The sequence below is a fragment of the Narcine bancroftii genome, chromosome 1 (assembly GCF_036971445.1).
Source record: "Narcine bancroftii isolate sNarBan1 chromosome 1, sNarBan1.hap1, whole genome shotgun sequence".
NCBI lineage: Eukaryota > Metazoa > Chordata > Chondrichthyes > Torpediniformes > Narcinidae > Narcine > Narcine bancroftii.
This window is the reverse complement of record NC_091469.1, coordinates 494,292,013-494,315,820: the sequence shown is the minus strand read 5'-3', so window position 1 is coordinate 494,315,820 and position 23,808 is coordinate 494,292,013. Positions and strand designations below refer to the sequence as shown.

Here is a 23,808-nt window from a genome sequence, read left to right as displayed (position 1 = left end):
TGTACCCGGGAACATTTATTTCCCAATCCTGCCCTTCCCGCAGCCATGTCTCCATTACTCCGACAATATCATAACCTCCCATTGCCATTTGTGCCTCAAGCTCATCCATTTTATTCCTTACACTCCGTGCATTCATACACCATACCTTGATACCATATCTCCTTTCTCCCTCCACCTTTGTTCTCGATGCACTTCCCCCTACTCTCCTATTCTTTTTAGTTCCCTTTTTCCTTATTGTTTCACTGTCTAACGGAACCACCCCTATATTCACTCTCCTATCTGCTTCCCTATCAGTCCTGTTCCCTTCCCCCTGCCAAATTAGTTTAAATTAAATCTGACAGCATTTTTAAACCTAACTGCCAGTATATTGGCCCCCATTGCATTCAGGTGTAAACCATCCCTCCTGTAGAGGTCTTGTCTTCCCCAGAAGAGATCCCAATGGTCAATGAACCTGAATCCCTGCATTCTGCACCATTCCTCCAGCCACACATTTAACCTCCTGATTTTATTATTTTTGCCCCCACCCATGTACAGCACAGGTAGCAGCCCCGAGATTACAATCCTGGAGGTTCTGCTTCTTAACCTCCTTCCGAGCTCATGGTAGTCCCTCTTCAGGTTCTCCTCCTTCATCTTATCCACGTCATTTGTACCCACGTGTATCAGGACTTCTGGCCGTTCACCTTCCACCCCCAGGATACTCTGAACCCTATCCGAGACATCTCACACCCTGGCTCCTGGGAGGCAACACACCATACGGGAACACTTGTCAGGTTCGCAGAATCTTTTGTCTGTTCCCCTGACGATGGAGTCCCCAATGACCACCTTGTTCCCCTTCCTTCCTTTCCGCACCACCGGTTCCCTTGGTGCAACCTCTGGCAGGTTATCTTCCCCAACTACATCCAATACACTATATTTGTTGCTAAGAGCAGTAGCCACCGGGGTGCTTACCACAGAGCTAGCAACTTTCCCACCTCCCCTGACAGTAGTCCACTTACCTGACCCACCCCCCCCCCAATCCAGGGGTAAGCACTTCCCTGAGCGTTGTTTCTGATCAGTTTGTTTTGTGGGACGCAATGAAAGCTTTTTTACGAGGTCAAATTATCAGTTATGCATCCAAACTGAAGAAAGAGAGAGTTAGAGAAACTGAGGATTTGGAGAAGAAAATAACAATCTGTGAAAAAGAATTTCAAAAGAAAGCTACTGAATTCCAAAAGATCCAATTAACTAATTTAAAGTTGAAGTATAATAAGTTACAGTCATATCGATTTGAATGTTTGTTGAATCGTTCAAAAAATAAATTTTATGAATGGGGTGAGAAAGCCCAGAAAGTATTAGCTTGGCAATTAAAAAAAGAACAGTTATCTAGGATTATACCAGCTATTAGAAATAAATCGGGTATTACTTTTAGTCAAAAAGAAATTAATGATGAATTTTGTAATTTTTACAAAAAACTTTATTTGACTGAATGTAAAGAGATAAAAGAAGATGCAATAGACTCTTTTTTGAAAAATATTAATTTACCACAGTTATCTCAAGAAGACAGACAAGTTAGGTAATCCTTTTATGGATAGTGGAATTGAAATGGCTATAAAAGATATGCCAAATGGAAAGGCGCCTGGTGGAGATGGTTTTTCTATTGAGTTTTACAAGACTTTTTATGTTGATATATCTTCCTTATTCAAGAATGTAATACAACAACTTTATGATACTTTTCAATTACCTGAGTCCTGTTCTAATGCTATAATTACAGTTATACCAAAAAAAGATAAAGATCCCTTACAGGTAGCTTCACAGTTTGGCGGGCAGCAACCTCCTTTGAAGAAGACCGCAGAGCCCACCTCACTGACAAAAGGCAAAGGAGGAAAAACCCAACACCCACCCCCAACCAACCAATTTTCCCCTGCAGCCGCTGCAACCGTGTCTGCCTGTCCCGCATCGGACTTGTCAGCCACAAACGAGCCTGCAGCTGACGTGGACTTTTACCCCCTCCATAAATCTTCGTCCGCGAAGCCAAGCCAAAGAAGAACAGGTAGCTTCTTACCGTCCTATATGTAGAGTATAAAATAGTGGCTAAAGTTATGGCTAATAGGTTGGCTCAGTTACCAAAGATAATACATCGTGATCAAACAGGTTTTATAAAAAATAGGTATGCTTCGGATAATATTCTACGATTAATTACTTTGATAAATAGATCTAAATCTCAGAAGAATTATCCAATGGTGGTTTCATTGGATGCAGAAAAGGCATTCGATAGAGTAGAATGGAAGTTTTTATTTAAAGTACTTGAAAAGTTTTTGTTTAGTCTCTCATTTATTGGTATGATTAGGGCTCTGTATAATGATCCGAAAGCTAGAGTTGTTACTAATGGTTTGCTTTCAGAATCCTTTAATTTAACAAGATCTACTAGACAAGGATGTCCATTATCACCCACCTTGTTTGCTTTAGTTATTGAACCTCTAGCACAATTAATACGTCAGAATGATAGTATCAAAGGTATGAGAGTCTTGAATGAAGATTATAAAATAAATTTATTTGCGGATGATGTTTTGCTGTATTTGGTGGATCCTGATGTTTCTCTGCCAGCACTTCAAGATTCCTTAGAGATTTATGGTCAATTATCTGGTTATAAAGTTAATTGGACTAAAAGTGAAATTTTATCAATTAGTAAAGATGATTATTCAATGTTTAGAAATATTACGAATTTGAAGTGGACGAAACAAATTAAATATTTGGGAATTAATGTTAATACTGACTACCAAAATTTATATTCACTTAATTATCTTCCATTAATGAAGAAGATTAAGGCAGATTTAGTTAAATGGAAAGATTTACCTTTGGGTTTATTAGGAAGAAATAATACTATAAAAACGAATATTTTTCCTCATATACAATATTTATTTCAATCAATTCCTTGTTGTTTACAAAAAAGATTTTTTAAGGATTTACATAAAGTAATTAGGGATTTTTTGTGGAAAGGAAAATTTCCTAGGGTGGCGTTGAAAAAATTGATGTGAGATTTTCAATTTGGAGGGTTACGGCTACCTAACTTTCAATTTTATTATGAAACAGCTCAATTTAGATTTCTTAGCGCATTAATGGCCACACAAGATACGCCTAGTTCTTTTCTTTGGCTTGGCTTCGCGGACGAAGATTTATGGAGGGGGTAAAAGTCCACGTCTGCTGCAGGCTCATTTGTGGCTGACAAGTCCGATGCGGGACAGGCAGACACGGTTGCAGCGGCTGCAGGGGAAAATTGGTTGGCTGGAGTTGGGTGTTGGGTTTTTCCTCCTTTGCCTTTTGTCAGTGAGGTGGGCTCTGCGGTCTTCTTCAAAGGAGGTTGCTGCCCGCCAAACTGTGAGGCGCCAAGATCCATGGTTTGAGGCGATATCAGCCCACTGGCGGTGGTCAATGTGGCAGGCACCAAGAGATTTCTTTAGGCAGTCCTTGTACCTTTTCTTTGGTGCACCTCTGTCACGGTGTCCAGTGGAGAGCTCACCATATAACACGATCTTGGGAAGGTGATGGTCCTCCATTCTGGAGACGTGACCCACCCAGCGCAGCTGGATCTTCAGCAGCGTGGACTCGATGCTGTCGACCTCTGCCATCTCGAGTACTTCGACGTTAGGGATGAAAGCGCTCCAATGGATGTTGAGGATGGAGCGGAGACAACGCTGGTGGAAGCGTTCTAGGAGCCGTAGGTGATGCCGGTAGAGGACCCATGATTCGGAGCTGAACAGGAGTGTGGTTGGGCACAGATAGAATTGGCAGTTATTTCTGAAAAATTTTCGAATGAATTTTTATTTCGATGGAATAAAAACTTGTTACGAACTTATGATGTACCAATATTGAAACATTTAATGAATTTATGGACAAGTAAATTACATAAAATGGGATTGAAAAATAAGTGGTCGGGAAGATTACCATTATATAATAATCAGCTTGTTCCTTTCACAGCATCTAATACTATTTTGAAACAATGGGAGGAGAAAGGAATACATAATTTATCTGACTGCTTTTTAGAAGGTCATTTTTGTTCTTTTGTAGAATTGCAAAAAAGATTTGATATAAGTGGTTATTCTATATTTGTGTATTATCAGTTAAGATCTTTTGTAAAACAGGTATGCGGTCGTCAAATGAATTTACTGTCTGAAACTGATTTTGAGAAATATGTGCTCTCATTTCCAAAAAAGGGTTATATATCAGGTTTGTATCGTATTTTGTTGGAAAGTGAAAGTAAAATAGATTGGGATAAAGATAAAATGAAATGGGAAAAAGATTTAAGTTTAACAATAACTGGATAAGATTGGTCTGAAATCTGCTGTAATAGTGTTCGAAAATTGATTAATGCTAGATTGGCGATGATTAATTATAGTTTTATACATCAATTATATTTAACACCTGAAAAATTTTAAAAATTTGTTTTAAGTAAGTCAGATCTTTGTTTTCGTTGTGATCAGGTTTCTGGTACTTTTTTACATGCTGTTTGGTTGTGTGATCGGTTACAACAATTTTGGAAAGGTATTCAATCTGTATTTAATAATCTATATAATCTTCATATTGTATTAGACCCTGATATATTTTTATTAGGGAATATGCAACCGTTGATGGATTTTGAATTAGATAATTACCAGATCTCTTTTATTTACTTAGCGCTGGCAGTGGCCAAGAAATGTATAGCGATGACTTGGAAGAATAGAAATGTATTGTCTTTAGATAGGTGGTATTCAGAGATGAAGTTTTGTTTGGTTATGGAAAGAATATCTTTTTCTATGCAAGATAAGATGTCTTTTTATGAGTTAAAATGGATCCCATTTATTGATTATATACAATTTAAATAAGTTTGAATTAATCATTTTTTTTCTTCAAAAAAACTTTTTTTTATTATATATTTTTTCTATATATATGTTTTCTTTTTTTCTTTCTTTTTTTCCTTTTTTTTAGTTTTTTTTATTAGTTGTTTTTTTTGTTTAAGTTCTTTTTGTTTTTGTTTTTTCATATATATTCTTATATAATAAATTTTTTTGGATTAATAATTAATACTTAATTAAAAATTTTTTTGTTTTTTTATATATATATCGATCTCTTTTTTAAGATATATATTTTTATTTTTTATTTTTTTTATTATACTAATAGTATTAATTCTTCACTCTTTATTGTGGGGTGGGGAGGAGGTGTTTAGGGGTTAAAAATAGTTTTTTTTTTAGTCTTAGTTTTTAGTTGTTAGGGGGAGATGCCGAGATTGGTACTGTATTAACTATGTTACTTTGTACTTGTATTACTTTATTTTGTATTTTTTCTGTACGTGAATTACTTACTTTTTTCATATGTTAAAATTAATAAATAAAGTTTCGAAAATAAAACAGCAATTGCTCGAGACAAAAATTGAGAACAAAGAACATTTATTATCCAACAATGCAAAGTTGGGTGCTTCCCCTTACCCTGGGAATACACACATACTCTGGGGCTCACCCAACTCTTATACAGTTGATTTCAGTATAGAAGACCCCTCCCCCTTACATTCTTCTGCCTCCTGGATGAGTTTGGCATTAGGTAATCCTGTCTACCTACGTGCTGTTTCTGTGAACTTGGAGGACCAGGGGGTATCCTGTCGGTGTCCCATCATGTCATTGTCCTTATTCACACCTTCCTGACTCTCAGGGCTGACTAACTTCTTACATGCAGAACTTGCTAATTCTGTCTAAGGCTAGAAGACCCTAATCTTATTCAGGCTAACTTTACTTCCTACATTCTATTATCTATTATCTATCCTTATCTTATTCATACCTGGTGAACTTGCTAATTCTGTCTAAGGCTAGAAGACCCTTATCTTATTCAGACTAACTTTACTTCCCACATTCTAATATCTATTCTTCTTCTATTCATCCTGGCTTTATTCATTACACATATATCCATACTAGTTTCCTCATCTTTCATATTTTTATATCAGTTTAACTCATCTCTCATAATCCTCACTTTTCTTTTAGATCAGTGTTACTCATCTCTCACAGATCCGTGCTCACGTCCTTGATCAGCACGTTACAGAATCCACAAGGGAACTGAGTGGAGGCAAATTTCAACTGGAGAGCAGTATTTATAACATCGTGCAGAGAGAAAGAGACCCGAGAGAGTTAAAGAAAATGAAGATTGTGAGCACTATGAAGAGACACAGGTTACAACAGCGAGACAGTGTTGATCATGTCGCCTTCCAGCGCGGTCTCTGTGAGCAGCTTCGGGGAATAATCAAATATTCCCATTCGGAAATTCTACAAATCAAAGAAGAAACAGAAAATCAAACTTACCCAACAACATGGGAGTCCAAATATTGCTGGCAGACCTTAGAACTAGCCATCTCTGTTGGGCTGTGGGACCTTTAAACAGCTCATTGCAAGTCCAACAACAACACTGCGGGAGTTTTACGATCGGCCCATTTAAACTTTACAGGAGTCGCAGACATAGACACTCAGCACATTTAAACATCTCAGAGGATTTAAAGGGGCAGCACACGGACCATTTAAACACACAGGAGTGACCAGCAGTAGACCCACAAGCCATGTAAAGAAGACCCAACCACATGAACACATTTGGGGGAGGGGGGATTTTGGTCAAGCTGAGACCAAGGACCTGAGGCTTCTACTCCCTACCATCCTGGCCAACGTACAGTCCTTGGTGAACAAACTTGATGAATTCCAAGCCAAATTTCAAATCAAAGAGACATCAGGAAGTGCCACATGATGTGCTTTACAGAAACATGGTTAAACTTGGACATTCCGGACCTGGAGATGCTCAAAAGGACGTCACCTTCCATCACGCTGACTGGACACTGGCACCTGGAAAGCCAGGGGATGTCATGGTGCACAGTGATTTCTCAGTCCTGCTCGCCTGTCCTGGAACATCTGGTGATCAAGTGTCGCCCATTCTATCTGCCGAGGGAGTTCACCCCATCATCCTGGTCACAGTGTAAATACCTCCCCCCGCACCAATATCAGGCTGATACTGGAAGGACTGAGCTCTGTGATAAACAACCATGAGACAGCACTTTCCTGATCATTGCTATCAATCAGGTCACCCTGAAGATGTATCTGACAAATGTTATGGGCCCAGAGGACCCATAAACCCAGCAGCAATAGATATTCACCAGGACAAATAGTTACTTAAACAAAAGTTGCTTTTAATTATCTTTAAACATGAAAACAGAATCAAACTTTAACTTATCACTATTGACTTAACTAATCTAACTCAACCCCCTTCTAATTGGTTGCAGGCAATTCTTATACTGTGCACAGAATTTAACATTTATAAAGTTCACCAGGCTTTGGTGCTTGAAAGGTAAATGGTTACTGCTCAGGAAGGTTCCTGTTGGGTTTCAGAGAGAGATTTGCTGTTCCTGGACACCCACAACTGAATCATTTTTAATCAGCCACTTCAGTGACTTGCTGTTGAAACTTGCCCCCTCAGGGTTCTCCAGATGATCACCTCTTTCTTTCAGGTCACTACAGAGTTCCTTCTTGATTCACTTATTCCAAGTGAAACATTAGACAGCCAGTCCTCTTCTCTTGCATGAACCACAAGGGCTTTGACCAAACTGAACCAAGCACTCACAACCCAAATAGGGGTTTTCCACAAGCTTGCTAGCTTGTCCTGTTCCAGACCAAGCTGCTGCTGCTGACTGTAGAATTCAGAAAGAAACCCTGATTGACTCTCTCTGCTTGCAAAACCACATGACCCTCTATGACCTTCCACTCCAGACAGAATGCAGCTCTGACAAGATTTTTCATTTGTTGCCTTTTTGTAAACAACAATCCATTAGGGAAGTCTATTGGGCACTCTCGAAAGGTTTTGCAAAGGCTATTGGCCCCAGCATGTCTAGCATGAACAGAGCTCCAGTATTTTAAATAAGATCTGTTTTAAAGTGTTTGTATGTGACTACACTAAAAAAAACCTGCCCCAATTTATCTCCCAAAAACAGATCTATATACTCTGTTACACAAACTACAACCAACATGTCACATGAGAGACCAAGGAAACCAACATATTTGACCACTGCTACCCACCATGAAAAATGTCTATTGAGCCATGCCTCGACCGCACTTCGGCAAGTCTGATCACCTAGCTGAACTTCTACTCCTGCTGTACAGAGACTGTGGATCACAGCACCAGTGGTGAAGACAGTGAAAGTGTGGTTGAGGGAGGTGGAGGAGCGTCTGTATAGGTAAAACCTTGTGTTTGTGACTTTTCCTTTAAGGATTCATTGTTTTTTTAGAGTTACTTTGATGTCATATGATGTAATATCCAAACGGACGAGAAACTTGTTCTCATTCTTGGAATCACCATGGAAAAGATGTGAACACTTTTGAAACTTTTCTCTGAATTTATCCTCGTTATTTAGGAGAAAGAGAGAAATGTACAAGAGGTATAAACAGCAGAGTGATGAGAAATTGAAAGAGAACTGCAAGGAGTGTAGAAAAAATCTTAAGGAAGAAATTAGAAAGGCCAAAAAGAGGCACGAAGAGGCTTTGGCTGACAGAGTAAAAATAAATCCAAAGGGTTTCTATAGGTACATTAGTGAGGGATAAAATTGGACCCCTTGTAGATAGCGAGGGTAGGCTGAGTGAGAAGTCAGAGGAAATGGGGGAAATTTTAAATTATTTCTTTTCCTCGGTATTCACTAGGGAAAAAAATATTGTACCAGTTGAAGTAAAGAAAAATAGCGGGAAGGTCATGAATCATGTAAGGATAACCGAGGAGGTAGTGATGGCTGTGTTAAAAAAGATAAAGGTGGACAAATCTCCGGATCCAGACAATGTATTCCCAAGGACACTCAGGGAGACTAGTGTACAGATAGTGGGGCCATTAACAGAGATATTTAGGATGTCACTGGTCACAGGGTAGTCCCAGAGGATTGGAGGGTGGCTCATATTGTTCCGCTGTTTAAGAAAGGGTCCAAATGTAAGCCTGGAAATTATAGACCTGTGAGTCTGACATCTGTGGTGGGTAAGTTGATGGAAAGTATTCTGAGGGATGGCATTTACTAATATTTGGATGAACAGGGATTGATAGGTAGTAGTCAGCATGGTTTTGTCAGGGGTAGATCATGCTTAACAAACCTTATAGAGTTTTTCGAGGGGGGTTAAGAAAAAGATTGATGAAGGAAAGGCTGTGGATGTTGTCTATTTAGACTTTAGTAAAGCTTTTGACAAAGTTCCCCACAGGAGGTTAGGAAAAAAGGTGGAGGCATTAGGTATAAATAAGGAGGTAGTGAAATGGATTCAGCAATGGTTGGATGGAAGGTGTCAGAGAGTAGTGGTAGAAAATTGTTTGTCCAATTGGAGGCCGGTGACAAGTGGAGTTCCTCAGGGATCAGTCCTGGGTCCACTATTGTTTGTTATATATATTAACGATCTGGAAGAAGGGGTGCTGAATTGGATAAGTAAGTTTGCAGATGATACAAAGATTGTTGGTATTGTGGTCAGTGAGGAAGATTACCATAGCTTAAAAAGAGAGATAGGAAAGCTAGAGGAGTGGGATGAGAAATGATTGATGGAATTTAATACGGATAAGTTTGAAGTGTTGCATTTTGGAAAGGCAAATCTAAATAGGTCATATACATTGAATGGTAGACAACTGAGGAGTGCAGAGCAACAAAGGGATTTAGGAGTTGTGGTAAATAGTACCCTCAAAGTTGATACTCAGGTAGATGGTGTGGTGAAGAAGGCATTTGGAATGTTGGCCTTCATAAATCGGAGTATTGAATTCAAGAGTAGGGAGGTTATGATGAAATTGTACAAGGCATTGGTGAGGCCAAATTTGGAGTACTGTGTACAGTTTTGGTCACCAAATGAAAGGAAGGATATAAACAAAATAGAGAGAGTGCAGAGAAGGTTCACGAGAATGTTGACAGGATGTCAGGGTTTGAGTTACAGAGAAAGGTTGAGCAGCCTGGGGCTTTTTTCTCTGGAGCGTAGAAGATTGAGGGGGGATTTGATGGAGGTGTTCAAGATTTTAAAAGGGACAGAGAGAGTCAACGTGGATAGGCTTTTTCAATTAAGAGTGGGGGATATTCAAACCAGAGGCCATGGTTTGAGATTGAAAGGGGAAAATTATAAGGGGAACATGAGGGGAAATTTCTTCACGCAAAGGGTGGTTGGGGTGTGGAATAAGCTTCCAGCGGAGGTGGTTGAAGCAGGAACGTTATTTACATTTAAGGAAAGACTGGATAATTACATGGAGGGGAGAATATTGGAGGGGTATGGACCAGGTGCTGGTCAGTGGGACTAGGAGGGTGGGGATTTGTTCCGGCATGGACTAGTAGGGCCAAACTAGTCACAACTAGAATCTATGTATATGTGAGGGTCAAAGTTACCCTTGGGCTCTATTGCACGTTTCATTATTTTTGTATGATCTGATGCAGCGGTTTGTTCTTCGTGTTATAATGGAAAAAGGTATTAATAGTTTGATCATTGCACATCTACCTTCCCAGTTATGTGGTCACTTAGGATGTATGATTTTCCCTCCACAATACTCCCATACATCAGCTCTTCTGACCTTCTGGCTGGTCATCCATGTCTTATTAAGACAAGGCAGTAATTTCTTTGCCCCATTTGTGTTGCTCAAGTTTATTACTTCAGCACATCCTTGTATCTCACCCACAGTTGCCTTTTTTCCCATTGTTTCTATATGAGTAAAGCAACTAAAATTTCCACCCTTGGGTACCATAAATGGAGGAGGGACTCGATCAGTTATGAGAGGGAAGAGGTCATGTAGGTCACTACAATTGGCATTAGTCGGCTTATTTTTTGTGGTGTAGAGAGTGACTCCTTGAGGGGAATTAGTAAAGTGGAAAGGGTGCAGGTAATAGTTGTCCTCTGGCTGCAGCAATTCTTTCTATTCTGAGACCTAACTGTATAGGATACCCATTCTAACCATGCTTGTCGTCTCTAAATCCTGCCTTGAGAGCTACTGTGTCCTTTAGGTCTTTTAAGGATCTAGTTTTAACTCTTGTTTGATCTTGTTTTGCTTCTGGTTCTGGTACTTTTGGTGCTGCAGTGGGAGTGGACGCTGGTTTACTTCCTCGGAAATATAATGTTTACTTCCTCGCAAATATCTTTCCCAACTTCATCAGAACATACCCATATCTGAATTCATCTTCCTTCTTAACATTCCTAATGGTAACTATTACATTATTTCTTCTCCCTCTTGGCTTTAAAACAGACCATCTATTTGACTTTTCTATCCCTCAGGTTGAGAGTGCTAGAATACAGACCACCAGCTGGTGCACCTTCCACAACATACAAATGCTCCCACAGCTATGGTACATTTGAATAGGATTCCTTCCCCAACTTGCCTGGAACCCACTATGTGCTTCTCAGGACACAAATCCACTTCAAAGGCACATATTTCACTCTTTTCTATACATTTTTGTAAGTTTTTAGCTGTTACCATGGCAATAGTCAAGGTTATCCATATTCCTGTGAGAGTTAAAGTTCTCATTTTACTGGACAGTTCCAAGAGCCAGGACTCCCAGTCGTTACCGGGCAGATACTGCCATCGGCCAGACCTGAGTGTCCCTTAGCTTGGTCCTGAAAGGTCTCCTTTTACCTTTTTACAATGTGTAATATGTATCCAGCTGCTTCCTTCAGCAATGCCTACTGCAGTTGGTGTTGTTAATAATACCTGGAATGGATTCTCCCACCTGGGATTTGACCACCTCTTTTTCTTGATGACCTTGATAAAGACCCAATCTCCTGGTCTGAGCAGTTGATCCAAGGTGCGGTCTGTTCCCCCTTTACCTGTTGGGGGTCTGAATACAGAAGATTTTTTAATCAGCAAATTTCTCATGTATTCGGCCAATGTACATTCTTTCTGTACTGTTTTAGTGATGCCCTGTAAGGGAGGGTATTGATGAGGTCTCCCAAACAGGACCTTATAAGGTGATATCCCTTTTACACTGGGCATCATTTATGTTTAACAGTATCAATGGAAGGCAACCAAGCCAGGAAAGACCTGTGCCTGCCATTGCTTTTCTTAATTTGTTCTTAATTGTCCCATTAGTTCTTTCCACTAAACCTGCAGATGAAGGGTGAAAGGCACAGTAATGTCTACACTGAATAGTTAAAGTCATAGTGAGTCGATCAATTATTTCATTTCCAAAGAGATGCCCATTACTTCTATATAATTTTTCCGGTATGCCATATCTCGGTATTATATCTTTCAGTAAAGCTTTTGCTACTGTGGAAGCATAGGCCTTTGCAGATGTATACATCAGTCCATCTAGAAAAAACATCAATTATTACTGAGCAATGTTGTGAACCTTGGCATGGAGATAGCTCAATAAAGTCCATGTGTAAAATTGGAAAAGGGTCATTTGGTTGTAGGAATTGGCCCTTCCCTTTGCCTTATCTGTCCCTGTGGATTGTACCTGGTGCATATCTCACATGGAGCACAATGTCTTTGTGCCGAGGCTACAAACCCATATGTTTGGAATACTTGGTTAATCATTTGTACCATCCTCTCTGATGAGACATGGGTTACCCCACGACTCATTAATGCAGCAAATCTAAATAATGATTTAGGCAGTATCCATTTACCCTCTTTCGATCACCACAAACCATCTGTATGGCGACTTGCTTCATGGGTGGACTAAATGTGTTTTTCAGTAGGCGGTGCAGAATGCTGCACGGTGCGGAGAACTTCACGGTCAATCTCTTGTAACGTTAAATCTTCTTCTGTTTCCAATGGTCTCTGGGAAGCCTGTTTTGCGTCCTCATCAGCAAGTCTATTTCCACAGGCAATATCGTCTGTTCCCTTCATCTGCGCCGCACATTTACAAATGGCCAATCTTTTGGGTTTCAAGAAAGCATCCAGTAGTGCTAGTATCAGAGTGGTGTGCTGTGTGGGCTTCCCAGTTGATGTGACCATCCCTCTGTTCTGCCATTGAGCTGCAAAAACATGCACTGTAGGGAATGTGTGGGCACTCTCAGTGTTGATGGTAACTGACAGTCCTGCTATTAAAATGAAAGCTTTGGTAAGTGCCACAAACTCAGCAGAGTTGTGGGTCCGTAGGTAACCAGATTTCCTGACTTCATCTTTTTCTACCACTGCATAGCCAGTTTGATTTTGTCCCAGATTGTTTTTCCTGCAGGAATCATCAACATAGAGTATTAGATCTGCATTAGTAAGTGATTCGTCCTTTCAATCAGGTCATAGCGTAACAAGTTGGTCTGTTTCCGCCAAACAGTCATGTGGTTCCCCATCTTCTGCAGTTAGAAGCAAAGTAGCAGGATTAAGAGTGTTACACCGCTCAATGGTAGGGTTAGGTTGAGATAATAACACTATCATACAAGACAGATGTGCTGGTGAAAGGTAAGATCACTTTAATTGCGACTGCATGGAGAACTGGCAGAGTCAGGGGTCTGGTAGCTGAAGCGCGCAAGCATGGAGGGAATACGCGTGCTACTTGATCCAGCTGAGATGAATAATAAGCTACAGGTTTAAATTGTTCCCCCATGGGTTTGTAGCAATATAGAAGTCATGTACGACTCCTTGCAATAAATGGTTTATCAGAGTTTGGTAATGCAAGCATGGTAGAAGACACAAGAGTTGGTTTGACCTCTTTGAAAGCCTTTTCTCTATCTGCAGAAGGTCGTTATTCCAAGAAATTGCAACTCTCTTTCTTTTTTTAAATTAAAAAAAAATTTTTCACACATTGAACCATACTGACCAAAAGACACACAAACAGTTTCCTCTTTCTTGATGCGGGGTTTGGGTGCAGTGAGAATGGCTTGCTTTCTTTCTGGATCCAATTCACATCCTTCCCAAGAGATGTGATATCCCAGATATTTTACCGTGGTCTGGCACAATTGTAGTTTATTTTTGCTCACCTTATGTCCTTGTTCATACAGGACTTTCAGGAAGGCCAAGGGGTTTCACAGACAGTCAGTCTTAGTAGGAGAATGTCGGAGTATGTCATCTACATACAGTAATAACAAAGTGGTAGGTGAATGCTCAAAATGCTCCAGATAAGCAGAAGATAGTCGGGCTTTCAGTATAACCTTGTGGCAGTCTGGTAGAGGTCCATCTTTTCCCTTCAAAGGAGACTGAGAACCAAAATTGTGCTAAATCAATGATGCTGAAGTATTTATGTTGTGGTCCCATGTCATTCAGTAAAATGCTAGGCTCAGGGATACACGGGGCATGGGGAATGATGGCTCGGTTCACAGCTTGTAGGTCTTGTACCATATGCCATCCGTTAGAAGGGGGTGCCTTCTTCACAGGGAACATTGGAGTATTACATGGGAAATCTGGACAGGCAACAATTACTCCCTTTCGGCAGAGGTCCTCAAACACTGGTTGTATGCCTTCAATGGCTTCCTTCTTCAGAGGATATTATCTTTGATAGGGTCGATAGGTAGACCGGGGCTGACATGTACTGGTGCAACTCCTTGCATCAGTCCCACATCAGGTGGTTTGGACAACCACAACCCTTCTGGTAGGTGTAATGGAAGATTAAAACCATGTGCCCAGATGCTTTTTTGCTTATGTGGAACTGACGACACTGGGTCCACACTCAGGTCACCTTACTGTCAGAACTAGCAGATGTAATTAAGCTCAGCCATGGGGATTTATCTGAAGATGCACTTTGAAATGGAATTCCACTGTGAGGCCCAGGGAAAGCAGTTGTCAAATGCGACACTCAAATTGACGAATTGGTCACAACCTTTCTTGCTCGAGAAGTTTTAATAAGACTTTGTATCTATGAGATAAACCAGGAAATCATAGCATCCTGGTTCCGTAATAATTAATCTTCTAAATTGTAGTATGTTCAGCTTTGATTTTGACTGACAAATGTTAAAAGGAGTAGGCGCATGATTAATTGTTCTTTCCTAAATGTAGGATAGCATGGCATTGCAAAGTCTGAGAAGTGTTAATAAGTCTTTGTATCTACGAGATAAACCAGGAAATCATAGCATCCTGGTTCCATAATAATTAATCTTCTAAATTGTAGAATATAATGTTCAGTTTTGATTTTGACTGACAAATATTAGAAGGAGTAGGTGCATGATTAATTGTTTTTGGGGTATATAAGCCTGTGGTCCTGCTGCTGAAGTTTAGACTCTCTGAGGGGTGGGAACACCCCTTGTCAAGAAGGAAGAACAGCCAGAGTCCGAGCAACGTCCCAGTCGGGGGAAGTGAAGAAGCTGCTACCGGCGCCCCGGCAACCTACTACAAGTGTGCCGTCATTGCCTCGCTTTGGCAGTTGGGACCAGTCCAGGCGTTGTTAATTATGATTAGGGAGGGCTCACATATTGTAGTTTGAAATCTGCTTAAGACTTTGTAATAAAGATTTGTGTAAACTGAAGTGCTCTCGGTGCGTGTCTCTGTTTTCTTTCAGTAGCTCAAACACTGTGACCAATCTAAAATGAACAAAATGAGAGGTATAAGTTTACCCAAGACAGTAGGTCAGACAACAATTCCTCCTCCTCTGCTGTGAGAGTGTATGTTTCCCAAACTCTGCCTCCTTCCAGATGGATCTCCTTAGTTCCCACCGTAGACCAGTTCAGGTCTCGTTTAAATAACCCTTGTTCTTTCTTGTACCAGATCCTGGATCCGGGACTGGTCTCCTCCCAGTTCTTCGCTCTCTCGCCGTTAGCCACCATTTCTCCAAAGTACCACCATGACCCTGTCTTCTTCTTGGTGACTGAAATGTGTGGACCTGCCAAGCAGGGACGGAAAACTTTCTGATCTTGGGAACTCAGTTGTACAGCAGCCACTGTATTCCTTTGACTATCCCAAAGGAGAACTGGTAAACACAATATCGATGTTCGTTCTTTAAAGAACTCCTTCTCATAGGTTTTATTTGGTCCTGGAGTTAGTTTAAACTCCATAGTACAATGTGACTTTTCTTCAGTTTTTCAATCAAATATTCCTGTTGCTCTCCTTTTTCCTTCCTGTATTAGGGCCTTGGATATAGATCGTGGCCCACGAGTGATAGGGTCAATGGAATAGTAATAGTATGGTGACCCACTTGCCTCTTGTACGAATGCTTCTTTGCCCTGTATCCACACAGCTCGCATTCCTTTAGGTCCTGGCACCACACCTATTCCCAGGAAACCCATAGCATCCCTTCCCAACAAATTCCCTGTACAGGACTTAGATATGAGAATTTGTTCCCTACATCTTCTTCCGGTGAGTGGATCATCAATTTCTACAGGTTCTGTGAGTTGTTCTGGCATCAAATGTTCTGATGCAGACTTCGCTATTATATAATCTGAGGATAATTCTATCTCGTTGCGTGCATCTTGAGTTGTGGTCGCCGGTGTCGAACAGGAACGTTATCAACTTCTTATTTTCTATTCTTAAATCAACATTTGGTCTTGTATTTTCATTAGTATTTTTAAATATACTAAATATTTCTTCGAGGTCCAATATCTGGATAACCTCTGCATTCTCTGAGTTGTCACAGAATTTCTTTTTGTCAGTTAGTTATTTATCATCGTCTGCTTCTCGAGCAACATTGTGCTTTGCTTTCGGACAGTCTCTCGCCCAATGTCCAAATTTTCCACACACTAAACACCCTTCTGATCTTTTGTTCGGCCTTCCTCCCCGTCCTCTACCTCTTCCTTTATGATTTCCTCTTCTATTATCTTCTTCCGCAGAGTATAGAGATATTTCTGAATCATCCTCTGTCCTTTCATCGTACACAACCACATTCTGGACAGTCCTTTTTTGCTGACAGTTTTTTTTCGGCATGTACAGCCCAATCTTTTACATCTGAAAGTGACTTAGTTCGCGACCCCACTAGGTGTCTTTTAACCTGACCACTTATTTCTGGCCTTACTCCATTCAGAAATTCAATTTTTAGTTGTTGGGCATATGATCCTTGATCATCCAACAGAATGGGTGCTGTTTGACCACTATTTAATTCAAAGGCTTTTTTCATTCTACAAAGAAATGTAAGACTGTTTCGTCTTTGGATTGAATTGTTTCATGCACCTTGTTACAGTCCTGGTAATGTCATCGTACTCTATCAAAGAGGTTATTTTTTCTTGTTTGGTAATCTCCATTTCCTGCCACCCATAATAATGGCTCATGGTTGGCCCCCAAGGGATTCCAATCCCTTTCTACCAAACACCAATCACATCCCAACATCGATCTTAAGGCTTGTTCCAACTCGACAGCGTTGTCGGTAACTTGCTATTAAGTTATTAAAATCTTGTGGCAATCAGTTAACATTTTATTTTGGATGGACAATTCCTTCAGTAGCTTTTTTAACATCCTTCACTGTCCGTGGTCTGAATACATATACAGGATTACCTGTATATGCGATTGTTTCCTGATGTTTCTTCAGGCAGAGGGTTTGGACTAGGCGACTATTTCGGAATCAGTTCCCGTCCGCCTTCACAATCCCTCTCTTTCAGTGATGGATACAGTTGTTCTGTGCCAGAGATCACACTCTGTGTATCTGCAGTATATGGCGGAGGGACACTCGGCATTGGATGTCATAATTGTTATGGTCTGTTCGTTTCCGCTTGAAGCCTCGGCGGATGTGAACACCAACACACTTCATTATCTTCTTTAGTTACTTTGCATTAGTTACTTTGTTAACTGTTTTATTTTCATTATTATGTTCATCCGCGGTTTTCTTTTTAAATTCTCCTTTTCTGTTTTGTGCTTCTAAAAGCTTTACCATGTTCTAATTTACTTTTATCTTTTATTTTCTGATGAGTGTCTTTTACTATAGCAACAATTAATTTACAACAGTCATCTACATTAAGTTTTCCCCCAAACCCATAGTGCATTTTCCACATTATAACATATTTACAATTCTTGAGGTCCTGATGTTTCATAAATTTTTTGTTCCAGTTAAAATTTCTTTAGAGAAAGCCGACCCCATTGTGTGACCTTAATTTATTTCATTTGTACCAAGTCCAACTTGGTAAAGTCCCAGATTTCGGAATGGTCCAACCACTCAATTAATCCTCTCCGATTAATTTTCTATTAAAAAATCACGCAATTAAATAATCAGGTCAGTTCTCTCTCTTGAACGAATGCCAAAATCCTACCACTTGTTGTGAGTACATCTTGTCCCGTCATTCTCAATGCAGTCTGGTTACTTACTTGGAACTCCCTTACAGTAGACCAGGACTGCTTCACAGTGATGTCAGGCCCCATGTTGGGTGCCAAGTTTATGTCAAGAAAATTCTTCTAGACTTAGTTAATTAAATAACTAACACAAGTGGTAAGATTCAAGCCTCCACTTTATTGAGGGAGTGTCCCACAGCGGTCCAGCATCTGCAAGAGTCTCGCCAGACCTAATGTTACAGAATTCGATCTTTTATAGGCAAGGTCTTTTCTCTTATTTGACATGATCACGAAATTACTGAGACAAACAGTTTTTACAGAAAGGTGTGTTTAACATGATCATGGGAACACACAAAGATTGGTGATTAGAGAGCATTTGGTTCTTATCTAACAGTTGGTTTCGACTTGTTTGTTCTTGGAAGACCCCTATTGATTAATCATTCCCTGCAATAACATGTTTTAAGCTGAGCCATGCCCTTTTGCTTAGTCCAACACTTTCAATTTCTTCCACACCCAGCTCATTAACTCGGCTCAAACCTGCCTCGTTAACCCAACTCAAACCCGACTTATTAACCTGACTCATTAACCCGGCTCAAACCCGACTCATTAACCTGGCTCAAACCAGACTCATTAACCCGATTCAAACCTGACTTATTAACCCGCCTCATTAACCCAGCTCATTAACCCGGCTCAAACCTGGCACATTAACCCAGCTCAAACCCGACTTATTAACCCGCGTTACAAACCCACCTCATTAACCCGCCTCATTAACCCAGCTCATTAACCCGGCTCAAACCCGACTTATTAACCCACGTTCTTAACCCACCTCAAACCCAGCTCATTAACCCAGCTCATTAACCGGGCTCAAACCTGAGACATTAACCCAGCCCAAACCTGACTTATTAACCCGCGTTATTAACCCACATCAAACCCAGCTCATTAACCTGCCTCATTAACCCAGCTCATTAACTCGGCTCAAACTAGACTTATTAACCCACTTCATTAACCTGGTTCATTAACCCGGATCATTACCTCGCTCAAACCCAATTTACTAACCCAGCCCATTAATCCGGTTCAAACCAGACTTATTAACCCACCTCATTAACCCAGATAATTAACCCAGCTCATTAACCCAGCTCATTAACCCAGCTCATTAACCCAGCTCATTAACCCAGCTCATTAACCCAGCTCATTAACCCAGCTCATTAACCCAGCTCATTAACCCAGCTCATTAACCCGGTTCAAACCTGACTTATTAACCCGCCTCATTAACCCAGCTCAAACTTGGCACATTAACCCAGCTCAAACCCGTGTTATTAACCCACCTCAAACCCAGCTCATTAACCCAGCTCATTAACCCAGCTCATTAACCCAGCTCATTAACCCAGCTCATTAACCCAGCTCATTAACCCAGCTCATTAACCCAGCTCATTAACCCAGCTCATTAACCGGGCTCAAACCCAACTTATTAACCCAGCTCATAAACCCAGCTCATTAACCCGGCTCAAACCCAATTTACTAACCCAGCTCATTAACCCGGCTCAAACCAGACTTATTAACCCACCTCATTAACCTGGCTCATGTACCCGGATCATTAACCCGGCTCAAACCCAACATTAACCCATCTCATTAACCCGGCTCAAACCCGCCTCATTAAACCAGCTCAAACCCGCCTCGTTAACCCAGCTCAAACCTGGCTCATTAACTCAGCTCAAACCTGACTCATTAACCCACCTCATTAACCTAGCTCAAACCTGGCTCATTAAGCCGGCGCAAACCTGACTTATTAACCCGTGTCATTAACCCAGCTCATTAACCCAAGTCATTAACCAGGCTCAAATCCGACTCATTAACCCGCCTCAAACCCGACTTATTAACCCGCCTCAAACCCAACTTATTAACCCGGCTCAAACCCAACTTATTAACCCACCTCATTAACCTGGTTCAAACCCATCTTATTAACCTGCTTCATTAACCTGGTTCATTCTCACAGCAACAGGTCCTTTCAGGTGGGCTTAACACCCCATTGTAAAGCCACATAATCTCCCTCCTCATGGCTAAAGACGTACTCACCTGAATGTGGCAGAATTCGGCTCGTTCAGATGGACCAGGCAACACTGCAAACAAGTTAAGATCGGCTCCTGCTGCCACCCTTAAGGTGAAAGCATCTCCTGTCACAAAGAGATTGCCTCCTCATCCTGCAATGACTCTATTTAAAGTAACCTCATGGTATATTTGAAGGTGTGGAGAGCAGGGGTGCGACCGAACACCAACCCACATCCATTCGCCCAGCCCCCCCACCCTGAACCAGTGTGACTCCTTGTTTTTGGGACCAGAACATGACTACACCCCTGCTCAAAGGCTCCATTCAAGGCAACCTCCTGGTGAATCCACTTTGACCCTTTATCCCCCTCCCTTCATATCCCCCTTGTTCCCCTCCCTTGACCCCTTTATCCCCCTTGTTCCCACCCTTTACCCCTTTATCCCCCTTGTTCCCCTCCCTTTACCCCCCTTGTTCCCCTCCCTTCACCCCTTTATCCCCCTTGTTCCCCTCCCTTCACCCCTTTATCCCCCTTGTTCCCCTCCCCTTCACCCCTTTATCCCCCTTGTTCCCCTCCCCTTCACCCCTTTATCCCCCTTGTTCCCCCTCCCCTTTGCCCCTTTATCCCCCTTGTTCCCCCTCCCCTTTATCCCTCTTGTTCCCCTCCCTTCGCCCCTTTATCCCCCTTGTTCCCCCTCCCCTTCGCCCCTTTATCCCCTTGTTCCCCCTCCCTTCGCCCCTTTATCCCCCTTGTTCCCCCTCCCCTTTGCCCCTTTATCCCCCTTGTTCCCCCTCCCCTTTATCCCCCTTGTTCCCCCTCCCTTCACCTCTTTATCCCCCTTGTTCCCCCTCCCCTTTGCCCCTTTATCCCCCTTGTTCCCCTCCCTTCGCCGCTTTATCCCCCTTGTTCCTCCTCCCTTTACCCCTTTATCCCCCTTGTTCCCCCTCCCCTTTATTCCTCTTGTTCCCCTTGTTCCCCCTCCCTTCACCCCTTTATCCCCCTTGTTCCCCTCCCTTTGCCCCTTTATCCCCCTTGTTCCCCTCCCTTTGCCTCTTTATCCCCCTTGTTCCCCCTCCCTTTACCACTTTATCCCCCTTGTTCCCCTCCCCTTCACCCCTTTATCCCCCTTGTTCCCCTCCCCTTCACCCCTTTATCCCCCTTGTTCCCCCTCCCCTTTGCCCCTTTATCCCCCTTGTTCCCCCTCCCTTTACCCCTTTATCCCCCTTGTTCCCCTCCCCTTTATCCCCCTTGTTCCCCCTCCCTTTGCCCCTTTATCCCCCTTGTTCCCCCTCCCTTTACCCCTTTATCCCCCTTGTTCCCCTCCCCTTCACCCCTTTATCCCCCTTGTTCCCCTCCCCTTCACCCCTTTATCCCCCTTGTTCCCCCTCCCCTTCACCCCTTTATCCCCGTTCCCCTCCCCTTCACCCCTTTATCCCCGTGTTCCCCTCCCCTTCACCCCTTTATCCCCCTTGTTCCCCCTCCCCTTCACCCCTTTATCCCCGTGTTCCCCTCCCCTTCACCCCTTTATCCCCGTGTTCCCCTCCCCTTCATCCCTTTATCCCCCTTGTTCCCCTCCCCTTAACCCCTTGTTCCCCTCCCCTTCACCCCCCTTGTTCCCCCTCCCTTTACTCCTTTATCCCCCTTGTTCCCCTCCCCTTCGCCCCTTTATCCCTCTTGTTCCCCCTCCCCTTCACCCCTTTATCCCCCTTGTTCCCCCTCCCTTTACACCTTTATCCCCCTTGTTCCCCTCCCCTTCACCCCCCTTGTTCCCCCTCCCTTTACTCCTTTATCCCCCTTGTTCCCCTCCCCTTCGCCCCTTTATCCCTCTTGTTCCCCCTCCCCTTCACCCCTTTATCCCCCTTGTTCCCCCTCCCTTTACCCCTTTATCCCCCTTGTTCCCCTCCCCTTCACCCCTTTATCCCCCTTGTTCCCCTCCCCTTCGCCCCTTTATCCCTCTTGTTCCCCCTCCCCTTCACCCCTTTATCCCCTTGTTCCCCCTCCCCTTCACCCCTTTATCCCCCTTGTTCCCCTCCCCTTCGCCCCTTTATCCCTCTTGTTCCCCCTCCCCTTCACCCCTTTATCCCCCTTGTTCCCCCTCCCTTTACCCCTTTATCCCCCTTGTTCCCCTCCCCTTCACCCCTTTATCCCCCTTGTTCCCCTCCCCTTCGCCCCTTTATCCCTCTTGTTCCCCCTCCCCTTCACCCCTTTATCCCCCTTGTTCCCCTCCCCTTCGCCCCTTTATCCCTCTTGTTCCCCCTCCCCTTCACCCCTTTATCCCCCTTGTTCCCCCTCCCTTTACCCCTTTATCCCCCTTGTTCCCCTCCCCTTCACCCCTTTATCCCCCTTGTTCCCCCTCCCCTTCACCCCTTTATCCCCCTTGTTCCCCTCCCCTTCACCCCTTTATCCCCCTTGTTCCCCTCCCTTCGCCCCTTTATCCCCTTGTTCCCCTCCCTTTTCCCCTTTATCCCCCCTGATCCCCTCCCTTCGCCCCTTTATCCCCTTGTTCCTCTCCCCCTTCTCTTTCCCGGTACAGATGACGTCTGGAGAGGGCTGCAGAAGTCCCTGTGCGCATGCGCCCCGACACGTGACGCCGTGCCCCATCCGAAACGTGTGCGCGCTGATGTCACCGGGTCCGCGAGCGCCCCTGAGGCCGTTACCTCGGCAACGGGCCGGTCCACGGAGGAGGCCGCGGCTTGTCCAGGGTGAGAGGTGAGACTTGCCCCGGGCGGTGAGGGTTGGGTCGAGGGAGGGAAGGGGAAGGAGGGACGGGGCGGACACAAGGCAGACGGGCTCCCACACATGGCAAGTGTGAGGGGCGGACCGGCCGCCACCCCCTCATACCCACCCATCGACCCCCGGCACCACCCGGCCCCATCCCCCGGTCCCCTAATGCCCCCTCACACCTCCACGGTTCCCCAAATGCCCCCTCACCCCACCACGGTTCCCCAAATGCCCCCTCACCCCTCCACGGTTCCCCAAATGCCCCCTCACCCCTCCACGGTTCTCCAAATGCCCCCTCACCCCTCCACGGTTCTCCAAATGCCCCCTCACCCCACCACGGTTCTCCAAATGCCCCCTCACCCCTCCACGGTTCCCCAAATGCCCCCTCACCCCACCACGGTTCCCCAAATGCCCCCTCACCCCTCCACGGTTCTCCAAATGCCCCCTCACCCCACCACGGTTCTCCAAATGCCCCCTCACCCCACCACGGTTCCCCAAATGCCCCCTCACCCCACCACGGTTCCCCAAATGCCCCCTCACCCCACCACGGTTCCCCAAATGCCCCCTCACCCCACCACGGTTCCCCAAATGCCCCCTCACCCCACCACGGTTCCCCAAATGCCCCCTCACCCCACCACGGTTCTCCAAATGCCCCCTCACCCCACCACGGTTCCCCAAATGCCCCCTCACCCCACCACGGTTCCCCAAATGCCCCATCACCCCACCACGGTTCCCCAAATGCCCCCTCACGGTTCTCCAAATGCCCCCTCACCCCACCACGGTCTCCAAATGCCCCCTCACCCCACCACGGTTCTCCAAATGCCCCCTCACCCCACCACGGTTCCCCAAATGCCCCCTCACGCCTCCACGGTTCTCCAAATGCCCCCTCACCCCACCACGGTTCCCCTAATGCCCCCTCACCCCACCACGGTTCCCCAAATGCCCCCTCACCCCACCACGGTTCCCC

At 43.7% G+C, this 23,808-nt stretch overlaps 1 protein-coding gene and 1 long non-coding RNA gene across 2 annotated transcripts in view; one reads left to right on the top strand and one right to left on the bottom strand.

Annotated features, from left to right (window-relative positions):
• LOC138752021 (zinc finger protein 271-like) overlaps positions 1-23,808 on the top strand; it is a 100,691-nt gene that overhangs the window by 44,019 nt on the left and 32,864 nt on the right. The gene's annotated exons all lie outside the window — the stretch shown is intronic.
• On the bottom strand, positions 5,087-20,445 carry LOC138752026 (uncharacterized). The gene is made up of 3 exons (XR_011350323.1): positions 20,152-20,445; positions 11,690-11,797; positions 5,087-6,263 (listed from the first exon to the last, which is right to left on the bottom strand). It is a non-coding gene; the product is annotated as an uncharacterized lncRNA (long non-coding RNA).